The sequence below is a fragment of the Petaurus breviceps genome, unplaced genomic scaffold (assembly GCF_028583685.1).
Source record: "Petaurus breviceps papuanus isolate PSGF00001 unplaced genomic scaffold, PetGlider_PUasm1.0 37, whole genome shotgun sequence".
NCBI lineage: Eukaryota > Metazoa > Chordata > Mammalia > Diprotodontia > Petauridae > Petaurus > Petaurus breviceps.
In genome coordinates, this window is record NW_027186296.1 from 6,273,367 (window position 1) to 6,281,522 (window position 8,156).

Sequence of the window (8,156 nt, forward strand, 5' to 3'; positions counted from 1 at the left end):
TCCAAACTTCATTCCAAACTCTTCCTTAGTTTTCTGTGTCAGGATCCCTTCTTCCCATCATCCTCATTGTCACATTCTTTGGCCATCCACCCCATTATATCCCTTTTTGGATCTTTTTCCTTTCTTTTCTCATTGCAAATGTTTTTCCATTTTTTGGGGAAGAACGCTTCATTTTTTTTGATGATCTAGAGAGGATTGAGGCATTTCTTGAACTTCCCTGGCCATTATAATTAGTTTTCCTATATGAGTTATAACCTTTGGAAGAAAGGAAGAAGGGAGGATCAGCAGAAGGCAAAGGTAAGAATATGTAAAAATATCCCAGAGGATCAGAGAGTCTGGAAGATAATGGGGTTACTTTTTTGGATGAAATCTAATTCTATAGTCAAAGATATTAGTAATAAAGTTGAGTGATATGATAATTCTTCTAGATGAAACATACTCCTAAATTACAAGGATAGAATTGTGTAATATAGTTTTATTTCCCCATGCTACGTTTATATCCCCAGTTTTAACAACAGAAACTGAAATATTTGAAAGCTGAATAATGGTTTTTTAAAAGTAAATTTTTATTGATGATTGTCTTTATATTGTTTATATTGTTTTATATGGCTTAAATCTCCCCATTACCCCCTTCTGTTCTAGAGAACCATTCTCCATGAACAATTTTTTAAAAAAAGAAATAATAAATAAAAAAGTACAAAATGATTAATATGTAAAAAAACCTGACAGTATAGGCTATGCTTCAAACCCATGGACCTTTCCCTCCTCCCCACTCATAACCTCCTGCAAAAGACTTGGGTAGGTTTCTTCTCATATCTTTTCTTTGGGGAAAAACTTATATATAATTTTACAATATTTATTCTTGATTACTTTATGGAAATTGTTCTTTTTACTCACACAATTATAATCATTGTGTACACTATTTTCTTTCCTCTGTTTACTTCACTTTGTAGCATAAATTTGAAATGAAGGCATACTTTATACAGAGAATGTGGTAGAAACAGCAGCAGTGTGTTTCACTCTTCTCCTGGCTATGCTTCAGACTCTTCTATACCATGCCTTAGCCATCTTCTCACCCTGGAAGATCCCTCCACCCGTGTCTCCTTCCTTTCATTCATGAATTCCTTCCAGAATCTCCATTTTGAGGAAATGCCCAGGCCAGACATCTAATAAACCTCTCTTGACTCTGCTTCTGATACTTATTTCTGGACATATTTCTTTATTAGAGAAATTTTCTGTGAAGTATTTTTTCACTATTTAATTGTATTACTTCTAATGTTAACTTCACTGGTTTTGCTTGGGTAAAAACTTTTAAATTTAATGTAATCAAAATAGTCCATTTCATGTTCTATGATCCTCTTTTCCTTGTTTGATAACAAACTCTTTCCCTGTCCTTAAGGTCTGAAAGGTAATTGCCTCCTTGTTCCTCTAATATGTTTATAATGTGACCTACTTTTTCCTTCTCAGTGATAGTGGGAGGGAGCCTTTGAGGTCTTGCCCCCCCCTCCCCCCGCCTCAGCAGTTGAATTGATGTGACTATTCACATGACTTGGATGAGTAGAGACTCACTAACTATAATCCTTCCAATAATAAAGAGTACTTCCTACCTTCCCATTTGGCTTGGTTCTAGGGCAAGTCTTCCAGACACCTGGGAACTGCTATCTGATAACCTAATTGAATATTTGTGCCAGATTAAAAAGGGATATATAATCTGATCAGTGTGCCCACAGGCAATGTCTACATGAGCTTTTTTCTTTTTACCATCATCTGTGGGATAGAGGAAGAGTCTGACAGGATCATAGATTTAAAGCTGAAAGAACTTTACAAGTCTCTCCTTTTATAGAGGAAAAATTTGAAGCTAAGCTATGTGACTTCTAAAGTCACAGATATTTAGTGGCAGAACTGAGATTTGAACTCAGTCCTCTGACTTCAAATTCAGTACTCCACATGGTACCTTGTTCATGAGAATGAATGGGTGAAAAAAGACTTAAAATTTGGAGGCTTTGAGAGAAAAGACCAATTTTAATTATTCATTCTCCCCTCATCTAGATCCCTACAGAAATCTTCACTCTTCTCCATTAATTTATAATTCTCTCCCTTCTTTCAGTCCATGCCATTTTCCTTCATCTTCCATTCATTGCATCCTCCCTTCATTTTCTCTCTCCTTTTCTTCCCTCCCTCCTTTTCACCTGCTTTTGCTTCCCCATCTCCCTGCCTCCTTCCTTTACTTTCTTCCTACATTCTTCCCTCCCTCCCTTCCTCCCTCCCTTCCTTCCTTCCTTCCTTCCTTCCTTCCTTCCTTCCTTCCTTCCTTCCTTCCTTTCTCTTTCTTTCTCTCTCTCTCTCCCTCTCCCAAAGAATATGAGAAAGTTTACACACCTCAATGGTCAATTCAAATTTCACTCATCATTTTCTTTGCAGGGTCAGGAACTCTGATCCCTCATGGATGTATTCCCTCCCTACCCAAGATTTTAAACAATGAGATTATATTGGGTAAGTAGTGTGGTTGTATATTTGACTGCTTATTTTCAGTGAAGGATGCTCCACTTTTCTAGAATTGCTACCTGTGTTCCTGAGGGTTGGTTGACTTTGAAGGTGATAGTGTCCTTGAGTTTATGCATTCAGTGAGAGCTTTCATCCCTAGCCTGTAGAGGTCTGAAGGTTTACGTAATCTTTATTAGTCATTAAGAACTGGTAGCCAGTTGGGCCCTGGAAATTCTCCCCTTATACCACTTCTTAGCTGCCTCATGTCCATTAAGAGCCTTGGACCACTTTCTTTAATTTTTATCTCAATTAGTTCAGCAAATCCCCTAGGTCATTCATTTTACTGAGTTAATTTAACACCAAATGAGCTAACTCCTTCTCCCTTCAACCAGGGCATGAAATCACCCAGCCTATAGGGGCCACTTCTCTTCATCCTCTCTCCTTTGGAGTCTGTTCATTGCCTAGCAACGTTTGTAACATTTTGACCTTTGGGAAAACTAATATAATCTTATGACACAAATCCCAGGCCATGCTGATCATAAAATGGCTATTGTTATATCTCCATAGATTTCCTTGGTCACTAAACCAATGCCGTTAATTGACAACTTTTTCTATAGTGGTAAAAGTACAAATGATACTTTCTCCTTCTTGAGAATATTATACTTATGAGGACAATATTTTTCTAATCCGCAAATTGGGCCACGTTTCTGATAAATATCTGGTTTTAAATTTGTGAGTAGGGGAGAATATTTGAAGTTAGATCAGCCCCCTGAAAATCTGCAACTTATGGTGGTGGTAAAAATATTATATGGAAAATACTAAATTTTCTGAGCTTTTTCACCCTTTAATATGCTGCTACCTTTTGTGTTGTGAAAGAACAGGTGAGAGAGATGACATTTCAATTTATATCATCCTTTTCCATCTTTATATCTCCCTCCTCTCTCCGACTTTGACTGTTTCCTATTCTTTACTCATCTTTGACCCTTCGTTACCTCTATTTTTACTGATTCAGTAATTTACGTGATATTAACTTTACACTAATATGAACAATGCCATGCTAGTATTGGAGGAGGTACAAGGACACAGTCCCGTCCTTAAAGGATCTGTGAGCAGTCTTCTTGGGGTGACTGGGCATAAAAAGAGAACATGGCATAAAAGGCTATTGTTACTATGGCATAAAGTAATTGTTAGTGATTGACCAAATGAGACAATTGGTGCTAGAGAATTTCAGATTTAAGAGGATTTTTCTTTCTGTTATGTTTTAAAACCTGCTTGTTTTTGGGCTTTAGCTGGTAGCCAACGGGTACAGTGATAGAGTGCCAGGCTGGGAGTCAGGAAGACTCATTTTCCTGAGTTCAAATATGGCCTCAGATATTTACTAGCTGTGTAACCCTGGGTAAGTCTTTTAACCTTGTTTGCCTCAATTTCCTCCTTTGTAAAATGAGCTGGAGAAGTAAATGGCAAGTTATTCCAATATCTTTGCCAAGAAAACCCCAAGTGGGGTCATGAAGAGTTGGACATAATTGAATAATAACAACAAAAACTGTTTTAGGTTTCACTGTGAACTTGAAATTCAGAACTTCATTCTCCTGAATGAATGAAAAAGAATTTCTTAGGTTCCTACTATATACTTTCAATCAAAACATTGAAAGAATAGTATTAATTTCTGCCTTATTGATTTTCTATGTAGCACAACTATATTTTTCCCTCTGACTTCACTTAGTCCTTTTTTCTCTTTCTCCTACCACTTTCTGTCATATTTTCTTTCTTCTCTTTTCCTTACTTTGGTTCTCTTTCTTTGCTACACAAGGTGTCTTTCAGTTTCTGCCCCCAACTTCCTTGGTCCACTAGTATCTCTTGTTTTCATCTGTTTTAAATGCCCCAAAGGGACTTAACATTTTTCCTTTCTTTGTAGCTTAAGTTTCTGGTTCCAGTGGTGTCAAATAGAAACACTCCCTGTCAACTGCATGTTGACTTAGAAAATCACAAATTAATCTATGTTGTATTTTATTTGTTTTGTCAAACATTAATCAATTACATTTTAATTTGGTTTTGAGAGGTAGAATTTGCAGAGGGCCTGTCAGATGCATGTTTGACACCTCTGCTTTGTCCACTATTTTTCATGATTGCTCTGCCTTTCTTCAGGTCTCCAGGTTAGAGAATACACCCCTAGTTACTTTAAGGATAGCTGACATTTGTCTAGCACTTGAATGGTGGTGGGGTAGAAATAGTCAGTATGTAATAAAGGTATGATAGATGTCAAACAGATCTCCAACCTGGAGGACACACCTCTATAAGAATAGAATATAAAATATAATAAAATAGCTGACATTTATATAGCACTTGAGTAGTAGTGGGGCAGGAGTAGTCAGGATGTAGCTAATGTAGCATGTTCTAATGGATAGAGGGCTGGTTTCAGAGCTAAGAATATATGGGTTCAAGTTCCTTCTATGATACATACTGCTGGTGTGATCTTCAGCAAGTCATTTAAACCATGAGTGTTCTAGGCAACTCTCTAAAGCTTCAAATTACAGAGTTAGTGCTTACTTCATTAAGTTTCTTTATTAAGAACTCCACTACCAATGAAATCACAGGTCTAAGTATCTATCTTGTATCTCTGATGGTTTTTATGTTATCTTATTTCAGTCTCTGAAGAACTTTGTGATGTAAATGCTGTTATTCCCATTTTTCAGATAAGTAATCTGAGACTCTGGAGTCATATTTTGCTTATTTATGGTCACATAGATAGTAAGCTTCAGAAATAAGATTCAAATCTATGTCTTCCTGACTATAGATTTAGTATTATAGCCATATTGCCTCTCCTTGACTAGATACCAACCATTCCTACTTCATATATGCTTCAGAAAGCCTGGGAAATATGGAAGGAAGACAGGCATGAGGGAATCGCTTTACAATGAATGTTCCACTGAGAAGTTTTACTTGGTGAAAACCAAGTGTTGAAGTTGTGAGAACATCCTCTTTTATAAACAGAAATACTCAGTTTTAGTGCCAATGGATTAAACAGAGGATTTCAAATATGAAAGGAGTACTCTCCCTAATATGGTTTCAGATACTATTTATTCAAGTTAGGCCAAATAAATAATGGCACAAAACATGCTGAGATGGAGAGATAGAAAGAATATCTGGACAATTACCTGCAAAAGGGGAAATTTAATTAATCAGCATAATTGGGTCCCTTTGTATCATATTAAAAAGTATATTAAGATATAAGTACATTATCACAACTTTTTGCTGATAAACTTTCTGAATGTCAGTCTTCTTATCTGTACACTGAATAGGTTGGATTAGATAAATTGGAAGGTCCTTTCTAGCTCTTACCAATCCCCAAATGGATGACTGCAAGTAGTTTTTATCTTTTGCTCTATGGGTGTCATCCATGAATTTTAATGATGGTATTCACAGTAATTGTCATGTAGCGACTTGATCATAAGCAGAGAGGTAAGTTTTTATTGTCAAGTGGCATAGAGTAGTTGAGGGGTATGATTAGGTGGTAGTGGGCATAGTAATGAGATATACTTGGGACCAGTGAGTTGAGTTCCATTTGTTGAGAGGCAGTTTGGTGTGAAGAGTACTAGTACCAAGATATAACATCTATTCACTTCCTCGATACAACAGTGAAGATCTGTGGGACTTTGAGAAAACCATCGAACCTCTCTGAGCCTCATTTTCCTCATCTGTAAAATGGGGATTGTAGTATGTTAAGAGTTGTTGCAAGGATCAAATGAGATAATCATGTAAAAATATTTTTATACCATTAATTGCAAAATAAATCTGCTCTGATTATGGTATTGACAAATATTCCCTAGTCCAACATTATTAAACAAGGTTTTGCAAGGCAAACCATATCTCCTCCATTTAGAATTTCCATTCAGTGTCCATATTTCTGATTCCCTTTTCATTCTCTTTCCTTTAGGTAACTTCAGAGTTGGCCCTGCTGACTGAGTCAATGGATGGAGCCAATCGTTCTGTGGTTTATGAATTTGTGTTAATGGGGCTCACCAATTCTTGGGGACTGCAGCTTTTTCTCTTTCTGTTCTCTTCTGTATTCTATATGGCAAGCATGCTGGGTAATTTCCTTATTGTGTTCACAGTGCTCTCTGAGACTCATCTACATTCCCCCATGTACTTCTTGCTGGCCAATCTCTCTTTCATTGACATGATCGATTCCTGCATTGTAACACCAAAAATGATCTGTGACCTTTTTAAGAAGCACAAACTAATCTCCTTTGGAGGCTGTGTTTCTCAGATAATCTTTATTCATTGTATAGGTGGTGTAGAGATGGTGTTCCTCATAGCTATGGCCTTTGACAGTTATATTGCAATATGTAAGCCCCTTCACTACTTGACCATTATGAACCTGAGAATTTGCATGGGTATTCTGATATCTGGCTGGATCATTGGTCTTATCCATTCATTGATTCAGTTAGCTTTTGTTATAAAGTTGCCCTTCTGTGGTCCCAACAAAGTAGATAGTTTTTACTGTGACCTTCCTCGGTTCATAAAACTTGCCTGCACAGATACCTATAAGCTACAGTTCTTAGTCACTGCCAACAGTGGGTTCATCTCTCTAGGTGCCTTCTTCATTTTGATGGTCTCCTACAGCATCATTCTAGCCACTGTCCGACAGCACTCTTCTGGTGGGTCATCTAAAGCTCTCTCAACACTGTCAGCTCATATCACTGTAATGACCTTGTTCTTTGGTCCATGCATCTTTGTCTATATGTGACCATTCCCCACATTGTTGCTGGACAAATTTCTTGCCATATTTGACTCAGTGATCACCCCTTTTCTGAATACAACCATTTACACATTCAGAAACAAGGAGATGAAAGTGGCAATGAAAAGACTGTAGAGTCAACTCATGAAGTCCCAGACTTTCTCTTAATAGATTTGGATTGTTGTACTCAATGGACAAGATCATCTAAAGAAAACAAAACTTTCAGGCTTACGGAGACTATTTTTGAGATATGGGCTGATTCACAGCAGTATTAGAAGTTAAAGATATATAAACATATAGTTTGTAATCTGTGCACCAAACAACATAAGACTCGGGAAGCTAAGTGGTACATTGGAGAGAGTGCTGGACCTGGAGTCAGAAAAAACTGAGTTCTAATGTGACTTCCTACACTAACAAGTTGTGTGACCCTGGCAAGTCACTTAACTTCTACCAGTCTCAGTTTCCTCATCTGTAAAATGAGAATACTAAGAGTACCTACCTCCTAGGATTGTTTTGAGGATAAAATAAGATAATATTTGTAAAATGCTTTGCAAACTTAAAGCAATATATAAATGTCCAATATATAAAAGACCTCTAATTTGTCCTCCCTATGTCTTTGCCTAGCCTTCCTATGGTATGTCTATTTTTGCTAATGACTGAGCAGAAGATGGATTCACTTTCTGTAAAGGGGATAACAGGGCTAATGTGCTCCTACCCAGCCTTCTACCTCTTGTGCATAGTTCCATAATAGAGATTTCTATTTGACATTATATGTGATTGCATTGTTCACTGTCAATATTCCATGAGTGAATACTGATGCAGGTAATATGCCATCCTTTGTATATGAAGAAGATGCTTCTGACCTGATTTAATCCATTCATAGGATCATAGATTTAAAACTATAAGGGACCTTAGAAGTCCCTGAGTCCATTTT

At 37.0% G+C, this 8,156-nt stretch overlaps 1 pseudogene; it reads left to right on the plus strand.

Moving 5' to 3' along the window:
• Window positions 1-5,869: 5,869 nt before the first annotated feature.
• On the plus strand, window positions 5,870-7,357 carry LOC138168401 (olfactory receptor 4F3/4F16/4F29-like; annotated as a pseudogene).
• Window positions 7,358-8,156: the final 799 nt, after the last annotated feature.